This window comes from Diceros bicornis, chromosome 24, assembly GCF_020826845.1.
Source record: "Diceros bicornis minor isolate mBicDic1 chromosome 24, mDicBic1.mat.cur, whole genome shotgun sequence".
Lineage (NCBI taxonomy): Eukaryota > Metazoa > Chordata > Mammalia > Perissodactyla > Rhinocerotidae > Diceros > Diceros bicornis.
This window is the reverse complement of record NC_080763.1, coordinates 14,321,044-14,340,185: the sequence shown is the minus strand read 5'-3', so window position 1 is coordinate 14,340,185 and position 19,142 is coordinate 14,321,044. Positions and strand designations below refer to the sequence as shown.

The window sequence follows — 19,142 nt, the reverse complement described above, 5'->3', positions numbered from 1 at the left end:
AAGGGATGCAAAAGTAGTTAATAAAGTCTGATGAGAAACAGGATATTTTCATAGCCTCAAGTATTTCCTTACAACATACTTATTAATTACAAAGGAAAAAAATAGTACCTTTATAGTGAAGAAAACTAGCAGGTGATCAAAGTTAACATTACTAGTAACGGGACAAATGAACATATGTGTCTCTAGATATGACAGCCTGAGAAGGACACAACATTACTAGTGGGTAGCCCTGCGAAAAATGCATAACCTGATTCTACTAAGATGAAACATGAGAAAAACCCAAATTGAGGGACTTTCTACAAAATAACTGGCCTACACTCTTCAAAAAAGTCAGTGTCATAAAACAAAGACAGAAACTTTTCCAAATTAAAGAAAATGAAAGAGAGTGAGAACTAAAAGCAACTTATGATCCTGAATTTGATCCTAGACTGGAGAAAATTTTTTTTTCTTTTGCTATATTATTTTGTCAATTGGTGAAATTTAAATTCATATAGACTAAATAAATAATATTTAATAAATATAGGTAGACTAAATGAATATGGTTTAAAGATAGATTAATGTCCTTTGGTTACTTCAGGAGATTGTCCTGCATTTCATAAAATACACACTGGGTTTTCCGAGGATCATGTCTGTAACTTTCAAACAGTTCAGAAAAACAATAATAATATGTATATAATAAAAAGAAAATTATAAAGAAAATGTAAAATATTAACATTTGGGGAACTAGATGAAAGATATAGAAGAATTCTTTATACTATTCTTGTACCATTCATTTTTGCAAGTCTGAAATTATTATAAAAATACAAAACTTAAAAAAACTTTAAAGGTCACCAGGGTAATAATTTTGAGATTGGAAAATAAATGCAGGGAAACTGACTCAGGACCAGCTGAAGAAGAGAGAAGATTCTGCTAGACTGTAAGGTCCAAAATTGTGTAGTATACAAGGGTAGAGACTGGAACCATGTCTGTCGATGTCCGCCTTCTGTCTTACTACTCATTCCCATATCCAGCCAGTGCCTGCCACACAGGGTATACCCAATAAACATGTGTTAAATGGATGAACCCATATATAAACAACAACCAGCAATGATAATCTGCACGAGAAAATGAACCAAGCTATTTAGAAATAAGTCCTAAAGATAAACATGAAGTTTCTAAACATATTTTAGCAGCAGAATCCTTTGTCCTACTAAAATCTTAAATAGAACCTCAATGCAGAAAAAGAAAGTGGAGTCGCTCTAGTTTTAGTGTGGATCTGACCAAGCTTTGAAAACCCTCAACTTCTGTTCCTTCAGCACCAAAACTCCAACACCAACTTCTCAAGATCCAAGAACTCTGAGGACATAATTTAAAGATAAAAAGATAGTCTTATTTTGAAGCTCTTGTACCAGCCTCCACTAACACAAACTTTTCCTTGCTTTTTCTAAACCTTAATCCAAAGATCCTTGCTTTTTCTAAATCTTGATCCAAAGAACCACTCAAATTCAAGGCAAAACTATTTCCTTTTCACTCTTCTAGGGCTTCAGAACTATTAAATAATCAATATTCAAGATTGGTTCTTCTCAAGAATCTTCTATTACTTGGATTCCATAAAAATGCACAGAAACGTAACCCTATGAAATTTAGCTCAAGACAAGAAGTTGAAAAGGAAAATTCGGGTAAAAAAAATTATCAGAAATAACTATCCTCCAATAACTAAAAGATATATCCACAAACTGGCCTATTGCATGTAAGCACGGTCCATGGATCACACAAGGGATCAGGGATCCACAAGGCCAAAACTATTTTCATAATAAAACTGAGATGGTATTTGCCTTTTTCACAGAGTTGACATTTGCATGCACAGTGCAAAAATAAAGGTAGATAAAACTGCTGGTGCATTAGAATGAATCAAGGCACTGGCACCAAACTATATTAGTAGTCATTGCATGCTTCACTGACACACAATTGGGGGGCGGGGGGGAGGGAAGCTAGTTTAACTTAAGAATATTCTGGATAAAGAGTAAAAATCATTTTTATTTTTTAAAATCTCAACCCTTGAGTGTACGTCTTTTTAACAGTCTGTGTATTGAAATGAAACTATGCATAGTGCATTTCTGTGCATAACGAAGGACAATGCTTGTCTTGGGATTGTTTGAGTTGCTAGCTGAAAGAGCCCCTTTCCATGAAACACTGTTTTCACTTGAAAGAACTAGAGTTGTTCAGACTTGGATATTTGACAGACATTTTCTTAAAAATGAACATAGTATGCCCATCACTTAAAGGACAGTTGCCAATGATAAAATTCAAACTTCTAAGTAAAAATTAGAAGTTAAGAAAACATGTATTCATCACCATGAGCTTAACATGTTCCCTTTCTAATGAGATCACTGGTGATATTAACAAGTGATTTTTTGATACTGTACAATGAAACGTGTCAACATTTGGAAGATCTGCGCAACTCAGTGAACCAGTATTTTCCAACTGACCCAAGCCTAATGTTACAAAATCATGTATGAGTTAAAGATCCATTCAAAGTATACAACATAGGCATGGATTTTAACGTAATAAAGTAAAAAGGTTCACATACAGTTTCAGGTTTCACAGTTTAGAAAACTACCATTTGTGAAGTTTTGATGTAGTATCAAAAAAGGATCTCCACAACCATCTAAAAAGCTAAAATCACTTCTCCCTTTTCCAACTATATATGTATGTGAGGCCATATTTTCTTCATATACTTCAACCAAAACAACATATAGCAATATAGTGCATGCAGAAGCAGATATAAAAATCCAGACACCTTCTATTAAGCCAGACATTAAAGAGATTTGCAAAAATTAAAACAATGACCCTCTTTTCAATAACTTTTGTTTTGGAAATTAGTTATTTTTTATTAAAAATCTTTACATAAATAGGTAATGGGTTTAATATTGTTATTTTTAAGTGAATTAATAATTATGTTAAATTTCTGTTTAAATTTCAGATGTGGTAAATACCAATACTACCCAAAAAAACAAGTTTCCTATAGTCTCCCTCAATAATTTTTAAGAATGTAAAGTGGGTCTTAACAAAAGTTTGAGAAACACTGTTAGAGAGTAACAGACTGACTTGTCAGAAAATTTCCTCTAACCTCTTGAATAAGATATAAGAAATAAAAAATTGACTGTCATTATTTTCAGCATAGCTCCATTTAATGCAGTACAAGTAAAACAAATGTTCTTAAAACACAACTAACTAAATACTGCTATTTATCTTAAAACATTATTTTCCCTCAGTAAATAATCAAACTTATTTTTTTCAAATAGAAAATTTTAGAAGCCCTAAATATTTTCTCATTGTGAATTTCTCTATTCCTAATATAAAATTAACGTCAAAAACTGCTCAACGGTTTTGGATGGAATGGAATACATTTAAAAGGTCAAAGAAGAAATAAATTTGAGAGTACTAAGAGAAAATTTAAAGTGCTATCTGTGCTGAGATGAAAAAGACAAATAATGAGATTGTTTACATCCTTACATACTTATGGAGTTTGGAAGACATTTCATACCAGCAGATACTGCTGATGTGTGCAAGAGGTCACTTTATTTTTGTCAAATTGAGACAGAGTCTATAGAAGATTCAAGGAGAGGAGGAGGAGAGGAGCCGTGTACAGTGCTTGGGTTATCTGGTAGTAATAATATTAAAAGGCAACAGTTATTTTTTTAGCATTTACTATGTACCAGGCATTGCTCTAAGTGCTTTTTTCTTACAGGAGTTAACTCATTTAATTCTCACAATCCTCTGAGTTCTAAATTCATCTCTACGTTACAGAAGAGGAAACTGAAACATGACTTGCCCAATGACCCAGACAGTTAACTGGAAAAACGGGGTTTGAACTCAGGCAGCCTGTCTCCAGAACCTGGGCTTCAAATGACTAGATCACACTGCCTCTCTAGTGATGTGTGCTAAGGTGAGAGCTAATGCTTGCAGGGACTGCCCAGGTTACCAATGACCACAGACCACTGCTTTCAAGTTTTACCAAAACTCTCTCGTTATCCCTGACACTGTGAATGACTCTTCTTCGGACACTCCTACCTTGACACTTGATATTTTTTTGTTCTTCTCTGAATATATGTTGGTTCTCCTTTGTTGATCTTTTTCACAGATATTTGTTGGACACCTGCTGAAACCCAGGCATTACTCAAAGTGCTGAAGATACTGCAATGAGCAAGAGTCAGGAGTCCTGTTCTTCTGCCTGCCCTCTTAAAAAATAAGAGCTCAACTATTTAAGTACTGCAAAAAAGTTAACACCTGCCTCATTTCAGTGGTGGATAATGTCTGCTACATGACTAACTGTACTTTTTAGTGTCTAAAATGTTTCATAGGTAACAAAAATCTCAGTAGAGACAACTGGAGGAAAGGGAAATGGGGAAAAGACTAGGGGAGAAAAAGAGAGGAAGGGAAGGGAAAAGCAAGAGGGGAGTGAGGAGAAGAAGGCAAGGAGAAGGGGAAAGAAGAGGAGAGGAGAAGCCGGGAAGAGCCCTCCTGTGTCTACCCTCCACAAAACTGACTAGACCTTCTAAGCACATGAGACCCATCACCAGATCTTCTCCAGGCGTCTCACATTTACTACGGCCTAGCCAAACAGTGCCGCTTTAACGAAGCATAGTTAACTTAGACTTTTTCAGTGTTCAAGGCGAGGAACATTATTCTTTTTGTTTAGTTGTGCTTAGCTTGTTAACCTGAAACTGGACTGTAAACATATTACACTTGGTTAAACTTTTATATTTATATCGTCAGGTTCACATAAGAACAATGATCAAATTCATTTACGTCTAAGGTTTCTACTTCACTTTCATTGAAACAGCTTTGTAGGTCAGTGTTGGCCATTGATAAACTAATTACATTTGAATTTCAGAAGTATATATGCATTTCAGAAGTCTGCTATTTCATAACAGGAAATAAAAGTTCAGCCAATATCCCCATAAAATGAGACTTCCTGCCAAAGTAAATATTACTATATAAAACAATAATCTGAAGAATAAACAGCACACTATTTTATTCATTGTTTTTACTTGCTGCTTGAGCTTTCCTTGATAAGTATTTAATAAATGTTTTTTATGAGCATTATAAAAATGTGAAGAATTGAAATAAGCCATCTTTTATTTAACATTGCAAAAGAGATATCAGCACATATTATCACATCTATTTACTACCGTGCCTTTTAAAACAGTTCTGGGCTGCAGCTCGGCAAAATGCTCACTTTTGTGCGTGTCAAGTTGCTAAAGAACAAACTGCAAGGAACTGACGATCTGAACGATATGCTACTGAGTGTTTAATGTGTACCAAGTGCCTTGACAAAGTGCTTTACGTGGGCGACTGCTAAGTCATTTAAAATCTCATAGCCACCCTGTAATTCTCATCTGCATTTTAGAGTTGAGGAAACAAATTCAGTGAGTAAACGGTGGGGCTAGATCTGACTCCAAAACCATAGTTTTCCCACTCTACCAAGTCACACAGATTAAAAGTTTCAGTGTTCAATCATTCGTTAACAGAATGTCAGTAATACTATCATTCAGTCTCAGTTACACAAAAATGTAAATTATTTGCAATACATGGCTTAACCCCAAACTCAGGTATATAATTCCTGATGATTACAAGCTAGTAAACACACCAGACATTTCATGCTTGCCACCTGACGAGCGATGATGTCCTCATATATAATAATAGGCACATTTAAATAATTTATCAACTAGTGCTCCTCAAAACCGTCATTAAAAACAGGGAATGTCTGAAAAACTGTCATAGCCAGGAGGAACCTAAAGAGATATGACAACTAAATATCATGTAGTATCTGGATAGAATCCTAGAACAGAAAATAGGGCATTAGGTAAAAATTAAGGAAATCTGAATAAACTATGGGCTTTAGTTAATAATGCTATATTAGTATTATTAATTTTTAACAAATGTACCATACTAATGTAAGATGTTAATAATGGGGGAAGCTGAATGGGAGGGTTGTATATGGGAAGTCTACACTATTTTCCGAATTTTTCTTTAAATCTAAAACCATTCTAAAAGAGAAAAGCTATTTTAAAAAATGAGAAAACAGGGCCGGCCCCGTGGCTTGGTGGTTAAGTGCGCGCGCTGCGATGCTGACGGCCCGGGTTCGGATCCCGGGTACGCATCGAGGCACCGCTTCTCCATCCATCCTGAGGCCGCGTCCCACATACAGCAACTAGAAGGGTGTGCAGCTATGACATACAACTATCTACTGGGGCTTTGGGGGGGTAAAATAAATAAATAAAATCTTTAAAAAAAAAAAAATGAGAAAACAGTTAATTTTTAAAAATTATGGATAATATAAACTGCTTGGGGATGGGTCATCTGACTTTAATAATATTTGTATACTTAAGGTCTAGCATAGTGCCTAGCACAAAATAAGCACTCAGTAAATATTTGTTAAGTGACAGCATGACACTTAGGTTATTTTCTGGAAGGGGCTTTTGGAAAGATGAGAAGGAAGTTGAAGAGGAAGCTATTTAATTTTCTCAATTTTTATTAAAAAGCTACAAAAATTCAATTTAATCCAAATAGACTTTATTTGCATACATTTTATATCCAATGCATTGAACATGTTTGCATAGGGCCAGCCCTGTGGCTTAGCGGTTAAGTGTGTGCACTCTGCTACCAGGGGCCCGGGTTCGGATCCCGGGGGTGCACTGACGCACCGCTTCTCTGGCCATGGTCAGGCCGTGTCCCACATACAGCAACTAGAAGGATGTGCAACTATGACATACAACTATCTACTGGGGCTTTGGGGAAAAAAAAAAAGGAGGAGGATTGGCAATAGATGTTAGCTCAGAGCCCGTCTTCCTCTGCAAAAAAAAAAAAAAAAAAAAAAGAGGAGGATTAGCATGGATGTTAGCTCAGGGCTGATCTTCCTCACAAAAAAAAAAAATGTTTGCATAAACTTTCTGTTATTGCTTGTGAGGGCAATTTGAAATCCTCAGTGTTGTAAATGATTCTGAAAAGACATCAAACTTTGTTTAGTTTATAAAACTATTTCATTCCATTAACACACTGAGTTCTAAAATATAAACATAGTCCTTTAACAAGTAGAATTAAATTTAACATTTAAAAAAACCTGAGTACGTCAACATCATTAGCCATTAGGGAAATACAATTTAAAATCACAAAGAGTGGGGCCGGCTCCGTGGCTTAGCGGTTAAGTGCGTGCACTCCGCTGCTGGCGGCCCAGGTTCGGATCCCAGGTGTGCACCGACACACCGCTTCTCCGGCCATGCTGAGGCCGCGTCCCACATACAGCAACTAGAAGGATGTGCAACTATAACATACAACTATCTACTGGGGCTTTGGGGGGAAAAATAAATAAATAAATAAAAATTTTAAATCACAAAGAGTGGCTGGCCCAGTGGCATGGTGGTTAAGTTAGTGCACTCTGCTTTGGCGGCCCGGGGTTCGCATGTTTGTTTCTCTAAGGCAGCAAAAAATAATAAGGTATCTCTTTACTTGCTGTGGCCCTCAGTTAATTTATGCTCAGTATTAGTGGCTATTAATATAAAGATATTACCCAGCCCCACCGCAGGGCAATCACATATGTGTGAAAAGAGGTAGAAATAAAAGATAAGCGATATATAAGTAGACTGGAAACAGCTGCCCATTGAAGATTTACATTCCAAGCATCAGGAACCTTAAAGACAGCTTTTAATGTAAATTTTAGTCAGATTTTAAGTCTTCAATGCAGGTAGTGCTCACTTTTCAGCACTTTACATTTTACCACTCTACTCATTCAAGGCTAGGTAATAAAGTAAGATGTTACTTTGTGTCACTCTGGCTTTACATTGTTCATTCACCAATCTTCATCAATATCTGAGGAAAGGCAATAGCATATGCCAATAGGAAAAACACGCTCAGGCAGTAGGGGTTAAGGCAAAAGTCTTATGAGTTGACAACATATAATAAACTTCTATTAAGTCTTTCTTCAGTCTGTTTGCCTGGAATGCCCCTACTTAATTCTTTGATGCTAAGCTTAAATGTCACCTCCTTTCAATACAGCCATCCCCACCTATCACACGCTAGTAGAAGTGCCTCTGCATCCTCTCCCTCTATCACAGCAATTACCAAATTATAATTATTTATATGTTACTGGTAATGAGAACCTAAACTTCTGTAGTCAAAAATGAAATAAAAAAGAGCAGATGAAGTAGAGAAACACCGTAGTAACAGAATTCAGTTTGACAGGTGAATGGATCTGATGGGGCATTCAAAGATGACTCAGAATTCAAGTTTGGGCAATGGAGAGATAAGGCAATAATAGAGAAAGGAAAGTCAGAAAGAAGAATACATCTCAGGAGAAAGAAAATTCAGATTTGAGGATGCTGAGTCGATGGCATGACACGCAGATGGAGCTCTCCAGCTGGAAACTGAAGTTCAGGCACTTACAGTATGGGAGTCACTGGAAGGAAGCACTAGCTGAAGCCAAAGGACCAGGTAACATTACAAGAAAAAGAATCTAGATTAAGAAAAATGTATAAGCAAGTACTTAAGAAACAAGTTGACCCCATGAAAGAAAAGAAGAGTAGCTAGAATACACAGGAAAGCCGGGAGGACTACAAAGTTATAAGAAGAAGGGAGGAGGAAAAGGGGTTCACAGTGTCAAATCTGAAGAATTAAAAAGCAAGAATTAAGACTGAAAAAGTTCCTATTTGGCAATTCAGAAGGTCACTGGTAACAATAAGAGAAAATAGTTTTAGTGAAAAAGAACATTGCAAAATTGAAACAGATACATTGCTTTTTCCTTTGGGCTGTTGGGTAATACAAAGAAAAAAAAGAGGAGAAAGAGAGAAGAAAGAATAGGGAAAGGCGTTCTTTGGGTTTTTTTTTTCTTTTTTAAGCCATTAAAGATGTTGTTAGGGGAGACTGAAATAAAAATGACAAAGTAGTTAACTAATAATGAACCTATATATTCTAACAGGTAGAAGAGATAGAAGTCGTCATGAAAGCCTAAAGGACACATCCCTGACACCAAATGGTAGAGAGAAGGGGAAATTACACAATTTAGAGACAAAGAAAAGCAAAGCTGAAGAAGCTGCTGTTTGATGGTCTTAATCTTCTCACTCTTTTCAAAAAAAAAAAAAAAGATAATTGAAACGACCTAACAAGGTCTGAGAGCAGTACACTGGAATTGGGGGCTAGGAAGGGGGTAGAAAAGGTCTGAAATAGCCCCAGTAGGGAGTAAATTAGAAAAGAATTGTCAACAATATAAGCAAGTATTTTGGAGCACACTTTGCAATTAATTGTTCATTTCATTTTCACTTAACTAGTAGAAGGGCACAAATTCTTTGGTCTATTTGATTTGTTATTCTTTTGTAAAGACAGTTTTCCATATCTGATCTGAGGTAATGATTTCTGTATGTCTTCTTTTCCATTGTGTATTACTCCATTTTTTCTTTGCTATGTTATGAAACTTTTAAATTAATCATTATTACTGCTTTAATGTGGTTCTAGTGTTGCTCTGATGCTTTGCTTAAATATAAAAGTAGTATCTGATTATTCAAGAAATCCTTAATACTTATTTTCTTAAAGACAAGTATTTGAGAGAACTATACAAAGAAGAGGAATTCTAAACTTAGAAATGGCTATATCTTCTGACAGCTGCTCATTTATTATTATGATTAAAAATAAAAATTCCCTAGGAAAATATGAATGATGATCATCTTTAATATTTTGAAGCTTCAGCAGTTATAGAAAGAAGTGTCTCTTCCTTTATACTGAAATTTTTCCAATTAGATAATTCATATTTAGGTACTTTATATGTATTATAAATTCAGTGGGACATTTAAAAATAAATATGGCATAGCATATATTCAAAAGAGTATTGTTGCCATAAAAATAGTCACCTTAAAAAGCTCTATACTTATTCCTAGAATGCTGCCACTGCATAAAAAGCTTTGGGATCCAACTTTTGGATCACCTTTAAAGTCTTAACACAATCTTTACATTATTGTCACAAGTGACAAATCTCCATTCATTAAATATAAGTTTCATTTGGGTATATTTCTGGTTATCATGAAGTGGTTTATCTAAACTAGACATACCACTTTTGAACAAAAAGTACGACTATATAGCATGAAACAAATTTTCTTATGCTGCTGTAATGACACCATCATTAAAATATATTTATAGCTACATTTCCCTCCTCCACAGTGTCTGCTCTACGGATTACCTCTCGCACAATTTTTGTATGTTGGGTAAAAATAAAAGTTCAATCATTTTATAGCCATACTTCCTACCATGATAGGTAATATAAGAAGCTCTGATGGTTTCCAAGAGTCAAATTATTGAATATTTGAAGGTAGTTACAGCACTCTCATTTTTAAATTTAGCTAGTTGTAATTCAATGCCCTTCTTTTATACTATACTGAAAATGAACATAACCCTTTGGCCGAGACCTGATACCAGCCTACTTAGTTACCTACTCCTGTTACAAACACATACATATACACATGCACACTCCTATTTTTTAATTCCCTGTATATGTATGTTTTTCCTTATTTGTCACCTGAATGTTACCTGTCAGCTTTGCCTTCAGATGAGCCCCAGGACGGTCTTCCCAATGGTAGCCATACATTTCCTTTGGTTCTTTGAAAAACAGTCTAAGCCCACTTGGCTGCCTTGAGCCTAACTTGGCTCAAACTTAACTAAAATCGCTACACTCCACCTTCTACTCCCAAAACAAAAAGATAACTAAGAAGTATAGTCTTTTCTTATGTTCATAAGAAGCTTCAACCACTTTTGAAGCATCTACCTCCAAGAATTATTCAACTTTGCCTTTATTCTCTTCAAAAATCTTTATTATTAACTCAGCATTTAAGATTACCCCATTCTCAAAATTGTACACATGAACTAAGAAATGCCCAAGAAAAGTTTAATCAGCCATCTTCTTGATTCTTCAAGACAGTCCCAAATTTGTCCACTGCTAAATCATCTATTAGACCATAAGCCTCGTTTCTGATTCAGAAAAAAAACACAGTGACTATACTTAAGGGGAAGAGTTAAGGTACATTCTAGGAAAGGTCAGTGAACATGTACCCAGCTATGAAAATTGGAATAAAAAAATCAAAATAATTCATTTTATGGAGAAAGAAACAGAGACCCAGAGGGGACAAGTGGCTTACCCAAGTTTACACATTTGGTGACACAGCCAACACTAGTATCCAAGTCTCCTGATTCCAAGTTCAAAGCTTTTCTACTTTACCCATTCATTCAAATTACTAAACAGGATTATACTAAACAAAAGGAGCCAGACACAAAAGACTACATACTATATGATTCCATTAATGTCAAATTTCTAGAAACGGCAAAACCATAGAGACAAAAAGTACATCACTGGCTGCCTGGGGCTGGGGCAGGGACTGGACAAACAGGCAACAGGGAGCTTTGTGGAGGATGAAAGCGTTCTCAAGTTGGATTGTGGTAACTGCTATAAAACTGTATAAATTTACTAAAACTTGAACTGTGAATTTTATGGTATATAAATTATACTTCAATAAAGCTATTCAAGGGGCCGGCCCGGTGGCTTAGCAGTTAAGTGCGCGCGCTCCACTACTGGCAGCCTGGGTTCGGATCCCGGGCCCGCACCGACGCATCGCTTCTCCGGCCATGCTGACGCCACGTCCCACATACAGCAACTAGAAGCATGTGCAACTACGACATACAACTATCTACTGAGGCTTTGGGGAAAAAAAAAAAGGAGGAGGACTGGCAATAGATGTTAGCTCAGAGCCAGTCTTCCTCAGCAAAAAGAGGAGGATTCGCATGGATGTCAGCTCAGGGCTGATCTTCCTCACAAAAAAGAAAAAAAAAATTAAAAAAAATAAACCTATTCAAGAAATACTAAGGAGGAACTCAGATTTTAGCTTTAAGTCCACAGAGCTCTCAGGAAATTATGTCAAAAAGTATCTGGGGCCGGCCCAGTGGCGCAAGCGGTTAAGTGCGCATGCTCCGCTGCAGCTGCCCGGGGTTCGCCGGTTCAGATCCCGGGCGCACACGACGCACCTCTTGGTAAGCCATGCTGTGGCGGCGTCCCATATCAAGTGGAGGAGGATGGGCATGGATGTTAGCCCAGGGCCAGTCCTCCTCAGCAAAAAAAGAGGAGGATCGGTAGATGTTAGCTCAGGGCTGATCTTCCTCACAAAAAAAAAAGAACCATTCCTAATTGCATATTTTCTTTAGTTTATTTGTGCATCCTAAGTAGGTATACATCTCTTCAGCTTACTCAGCATTGAGAGCATATTCTTTGTTTACTTACATATTAAAAATAACACTGTATCTCTCATCGAATGAATGCTACACACCTCTGAGCAGTATCAAACTGATACTTCTATTATTTGGACCTCAAAAATAAAGTTTTAATTAATGGAGGCCCAGATGTCTATAAGGACGTGAGAGGAAGCAGTAGGGATTACGCAGTAAACGTGCATTTCTCATGCTGCTGAGGCGATCTTTTGGCCGAAAGAATTTCAACTAACACGTTCCTAAGCCCCAGAGTTTCACTAAACTTTCTAAAAGAGAAAGAAAAATCTGAAACTTATAAAAAGAAACCAAAATGTTTACCCTGGCTTAAGCACTAATTTTAAAAAACAGGTTTTCTCAAAATTACAATCCTTTGACATTTGGTAACTGAATGATTTAAGTAGTTATTCAAAGAACTCAAGACATGAAAAACATAACACAATCTCTAGTGAATATATCTCTTTTAGGTACAAGTACAATTCCACGTGTTAAAGAAACTGAATCAGTTAGATCCCAAACAATCAGGGCCTTCATTATCAAACACACACTTTCTCCTTGTGAATTTTTCACAATAACTGGCTTAAACCTGCTAACAGTACTCCCATGAATGGAGAACACTGCTGTTCATTATAGTTTAAGAGTTATTCTCTTCAATGGACACAGTATTTTTTTTACATTATATTACTGCAATGAGGCACAAGAAGAAGGTGAAGAGATGTTCTCAAAACCAATTCCTTGTAGTCAGAAACTCCAGAGATGAAGATGGAAGTAACAGAGGAGGCACGAGAATGCATCCCAGGAAGTAGGAAGAGGAGATTACGATATATTAAATACTACGTAGAACAATAACGTGACTGATATAGGACCCTTAACATGAACCAACATCTCCCATATCACTTTTTACATGGAGATACAAAATCATTTTTAATAAATAATATTAAACCTTACACCAACTGAAGTTCTTCCAGTCTCTTGTCTACTGCCTCAAAAGGAAATGAAATCATTATAATAAACCTATTGTTACATAAAAGCTAATGTTCTACCAGGAAATGATCTATGAACTCTAAGAAAAAAAAATCCTATAAAGATGGTCAAATCCCACACTTCCTACCACTGTTGGGAGAGGAAGGACAACAAACAGAGAGAAGAAAGAAGTGGAAGGAAGGAGAAAAACTCAAGAAGAAATCTCCATCACTTCCAAATAAGACAGGCTCATCTCCCACTACTACGACCCTCTGCCTCTCTCAAGCTCCCTCCCGTCACTGTCCCAACATAGCTAAGGTCTGAAACAATGGATATAATATAGAAGATACAAATTTTATTGTTTTACCTTTACCACTAATTAAGATATTACAATCAATTATATTTGAAAATTATAAAAACGATTTTAAAAACTAGCTTATGGGGCCGGCCCCGTGGCTTAGCGGTTAAGAGTGCGCGCTCCGCTACTGGCCCCCAGGGTTCGGACCCCTGGCTCGCACACTGACGCATCGCTTCTCCGGCCATGCTGAGGCCACGTTCCACATACAGCAACTAGAAGGATGTACAACTATGACATACAACTATCTACTGGGGCTTTGGGGGGAAAAAAAAAAAAGGAGGAGGATTGGCAATAGATGTTAGCTCAGAGCCGGTCTTCCTCAGCAAAAAGAGGAGGATTAGCATGGATGTTAGCTCAGGGCTGATCTTCCTCACAAAAAAAAAAAAAAAAAAAACTAGCTTATGGAATGTTGACTTAAGTCATTTAACAACATTGGTATGTTTTTACAGTTTGATGGTTTGTAACTATTGTTCTTACTATAGGCAAATTTAGTCTGGTTTTAGGTATTAATGGGGTTGGATATCTCATTTAAGGGATATAATATAAATAACCAGCCACAAAATTAGTAAAAATTTAAAACTCATTCATGGTTCATTAACAATCTTAATTGAATAAGATTTACATACACATAAAACAGGTTCGTCTTAGTTTAGTTGTATGTTTGAGGTAAATCAAAGAATCTCTCATTTTCATTTTACTTTTGTTCTTCCATAATCAGAAAGTTATACCATTTGAAGTTCATATCATATGATGTTTCTCATAACTCAGATTCTAAAATAAACATCAGGTTAATTTTTCATTTACATCTAAGATTAATATCAACATTTTATTATTTATTTTCTAATGTGAACTTTATTTACATTAACCAGTCATCAAGATTGTGATAAGTAGAACTGTTAAGTCTGATCTTCTTAACATAAATTTGTTGTCATATTTATTCAGTTTATCCCATTGGAAAATAAATTTGAAAAACCTAAGGTCTAAGGTACAACAATACAGGGCGCATTTCAGTAGTGAGTGATCTTTAAAGTTTTATTCCAGAGCTTCAGTGAAGAGGTGTTACTAGAGAACCCATACAAAAGAAAAGAGAATAACAGCAAAGGCAAATTTGAACCACATCAGTACTAGCCTTATACTGGTATAATTTGTCAATTTGTTTAAAAACTTAAAATTCAAAACATATGTCCCCTTCACATGTCATTTTCTGACCAAAACAACTATCACAAAAAGATACTTTTAAAAAGTAGTACATGAGTGAGGTATTAGGTTTTGGCAAATAGTTTTATTAAAAGAAAACTTATGAAATTAACCCTATAGCTATGCTTTCTGTAAAGAGTATGAGTAACTCTTATATTGAAACATATGGCAAAATCCCATGGGCCCTATTTGCTCTTCTTCCATTAAAAGGAAAACGTACAGTATCGTATAAAGTTTGTATGGGTTATATGTTTAGGATATTGTAGAGATTGATATAAAGTCATTTAGCCAAGGAAGAAAAATGTTGATTAAATGCCAGGTGAGTGGTATGGTTTGTTTTATTGGTTTGATTCCTAATTATTCCAAAGTGAAAACTGTGGGATGATGGAGAGTGGTTGAAGAAGGGGACATGCAGGCAGGAGAGTAGAACGTAGAGAGAAAGGAAGGTCGAGACTTGAGACTAATCTGTTAAAATATATATCTCAAACACATACACATCCCAATGTAATACTCTTCTGTTGGTAATTTTAAAAAGGTTTTTTAAAAATCAGTTGTAGGGGCCAGCCTGGTGGCGGTAGCAGTTAAGTTGACCCGTTCTGCTTCGGTGGCCCGGGGTTCGCCACTTCAGAACCTGGGAGTGGACCTACGCACCACTCATCAAGCCATGCTGAGGCGGTGTCCCACATAGAAGAGCCAGATAGAAGAGCTACAGCTCTACAACTATGATAGACAACTATGTACTGGGTCTTTGGAGAGAAAAAAGAGGAAGACTGGCAACAAATGTTAGTGCAGCGCCAATCTCTCTCTCAAAAAAAAAAATCAGTTGTAAATATCTTTTACTTTTAAACATGTTTAATTATCTCATTACAGCAAACTACAACGTAACAACAATTAAAATCACAAAGAAACCATATACTATATGGTACAGAAATATAAGCCAGAGAATTACTAAGAGGAGAACCAAAGGAAATCGTGTGTTTGTCCTCTAAATGCTACACCTACTACACTACTGTTGACTACAGAAAACTAGAAGGTGATCTCTCATCTGAAAAGTACCAACAGGACCAGTATTGATGCAGGTTTAAAGGTATTATAACTGTAATACTTTTAGTTTCAGAGTCGTTTAGAATCTCAGTTTTGTTTTATTTTTAAGTAATGAAACTTATTTACATGCCTATTTTTATATTTACTCATGATTATAAAACGGAAACACTTTCTTTTACTTTTATAAATGTGCTATAATATGAAATGAGTGTATTTACCATTTAATTAAACCAAGAGCTTTACTGAATTCAGTTTATAGTAAATCAAAAATAACCATTAAAGAAACGGAAAAAGATACCTAAAAATATTTTGGCATGCCTTGTAAAACTTTAATTTATAGCATTAACTCCTTAAATATGGTAAACACCTCACTATTCTGTATCTCACAGGTACTGTCATTCCTTTCAAAGAATCTATTTTTTATCAGCATTGAGATTCTAAAACAGCCCAACCACTAACCTCAGAAAACTAAATATTCTAATGATTTTAATATACACACTATCAGTTTCTAGCCTTGAATTTAAAGAATATGTGAACTGTGAGAAGTAAATTCACATACCTAACTGATTATAGTTTAGAAATCTAAATAAAGTGCCATAGACCAAAAAAAAACTGCTTCATATTCAAAGGCACAATTTGACAGATCAGCTGGACTCATTACACTATATTGCAGGAGACAGAGGTTAAGAAGTGACCTTGGGATCCTGTTCTCCAGATGTAGAAGGGTCCATTTCTTTATTGAAAGTATCTCTACTTTTGGTAAATACCTAGCTTACTACACAATTGATATCTTTGTCCATATAAGAGTCAACCCGAAGCTTTTTTGAAATTTTAGGACTGTAAATATTATAAAGAAAAAATTTAAGAACATCCAACATGCACAAAGAGTCAAGAGACACTCCTTCCCTTCTGATACAATGCACAAGAAGGTTAAGAAACCAGTATCACATACTCTAAATTTTGCGACATATTTTCAGAGATTTTAAATGAGAAATTCAACAAACCTTAAGCATTTACTTTCCGCTATTTCAGATCATGAAAAGATTTTTTAACTAATTTGTAATACGCAATATATATAATTCACCAATAACTAAGTGCAGATATATGCCCATGTCAATTCCCTTACTCTTTTAATTAAAAATTTATGTTTCTTCTGGTCATAAAAATCTGGTCTGGGGTGTTTTAAAAGTTCAAACATATATTAAGCTATGCTTTGCTTTGGCACTAGCTCCCCCTCCAGACCAACCTACTAACATGACCGCACTTAAAAAAATAAACAAGGAACACAAGTGTTCCCAAGCCACAAGAAAATTTCAAAATTCACCACTTTTAAAGACATTCCAATTCCTTAAAATAACTAGTTCAGATTTGTAACCAAACACTGCAGAATGTAATCAGAATTATTGTTTTTTCAATTCCATACATCTCAAATAGAACTGACTTGTAGGAAAACACCTGCAAGGGACTCTTTAAATTTAAGAACATCTTAAAATACAATCTATACAGTGCTATATTTTATGGAAATTACTTTGAATCACTATCCTAACAAACCACATGTTATCTCACTATCATGTTAACTCACTACTTGATCAAAGATACATTTTTGCATCTGTTTCTGCAATCTATGCAAGTTTCATTCCAGCTGTTCAGCTCTTCAATTCAAATAGAATTCTCAATTTATGAAGCAGCAAAAGGAAAATCCACCCCTCCAAACCACCTCTATGTTCCTTATAGCCTATTCCTTTCTAACTCTCTACATTTTTACATACTAAGCTATAAAATCACAATTTCAAATGCTTGAACCCCCACCTTATCCTTACTATTGTAGTATTTGTAAATCAAGTAATTAAGACTTTCTATACACATTTTATGGTATATTTCACAAGGCTAACAATGTACAGGGCCTTATTATTTGGCACAGGATTTCAGGTTACTTTTAAATTACTTTAAAGAAGGGAGAATACAACTTACACCATTACTTCAGTACAGCTTTGTAGTGCATAAATAATTTCTCTCCTAAAATGTTTTCTCTCTGATGCACCCTTTAAAAGAATCATGCATAAAAACATGAAATTTAAATTTAATCAAGAAAAAAAGAATATGCACTTAACCCCAGGAAACAACAAGAAAAAAAAAAACTATAATGGGCCAGCCCCATGGCTTGGTGGTTAAGTGCGCGCGCTCCGCTGCTGGTGGCCCCGGGGTTCGGATCCCAGGCGCGAACCGACACACCGCTTCTGCGGCCATGCTGAGGCCGCATCCCACATACAGCAACTAGAAGGATATGCAGCTATGACATACAACTATCTACTGGGGCTTTGGGGGAAAAATAAATAAATAAAATTTAAAAAAAAATTTTTTAAACTATAATGAAGACTTGCCTACAGTTTCTAAAGAAAGCCAAGCCAAAGTTCAGTTACTTGCGATGAGTTTAATTCTAAACCGATAGAAAACTTCTGTAGAAATTTGTTCTGCGTTACCTTGAGGTTTGTCTACTGGAGATTCTGGCTTTCCTAGGTCTACCTTCATGAATTGGCTCAAGTCAACTTGTAAATTAATTCAAACGCGGGAAGAAAAAACAACACCTCTCCAAGCCTTTACCCGAGGCCTCAATCAAAAGGCTAATATATCGCAGAACGCTAAAAGCTCACCAGGGATAAACCCTAACCATAACATTGCCATTTAACTTAAGAAATACACTGCGTCTCTGACGTTCCGTGTGGCTGAAGATTGCAATCCCCACAGTGAGAGAACAGGTGCTGCACCCGACAGCCCACTCTTGCAGGACAAAGCTCCTTTAACTAATATGGACTCATTTAACCTTCTCAAATAAGTTTAGACGCTCAAAAGCCGCCAGCTCATCATTTCCACACCAAGTGGGAGGTGCAGCAGCACTCACGCTGTTCACTGCCCTGGCATCGGCCCCTCGCTGGGAGCGCATCTTCCTCCGGGTCCACTCCCTGATCCTAGCCGAGAACCCCTCCCGAAAGCCCATAACGCACGGGCATCCTCCATACAGTCTGTGACCACAGGGACCGAGTTGCTGGCAAGAGAGCAGGTAGGTGCAGGGAAGAAGGACACCTCCCACCCCCGCCCCCATCCCTTCCCTCCTCGGCTCCGGCCCCTGCCCTATGCGAGGATGAGCGACGCCGAGGGCAGCGGCGGCGCCCCTCACCCCCGGCCCGCGCCCGGGCACCCCCAGAGCGTCCCGGGGGCTCCCTCCCCACTTTTCCCGGAGCTGCTGAATAAGCAGCAGCAGTTGCAGCAACAGGCCCGGGGGTCGCCTGGGGAAAAAGAGCAGCGA

At 36.6% G+C, this 19,142-nt stretch overlaps 1 protein-coding gene across 8 annotated transcripts in view; it reads right to left on the bottom strand.

Annotated features, from left to right (window-relative positions):
- Window positions 1–19,142, bottom strand: part of FUT8 (fucosyltransferase 8) — a 298,401-nt gene that overhangs the window by 277,857 nt on the left and 1,402 nt on the right. The window contains exon 1 of one of the 8 annotated variants that reach the window (XM_058567139.1): window positions 18,738–18,843. The exons of the other annotated variants lie outside the window; for them this stretch is intronic. The gene's annotated coding sequence lies outside the window, so the exon portion shown is untranslated. Of the gene's footprint in view, window positions 1–18,737; window positions 18,844–19,142 lie in introns of those variants that run through there. 8 annotated transcript variants of the gene reach the window in all.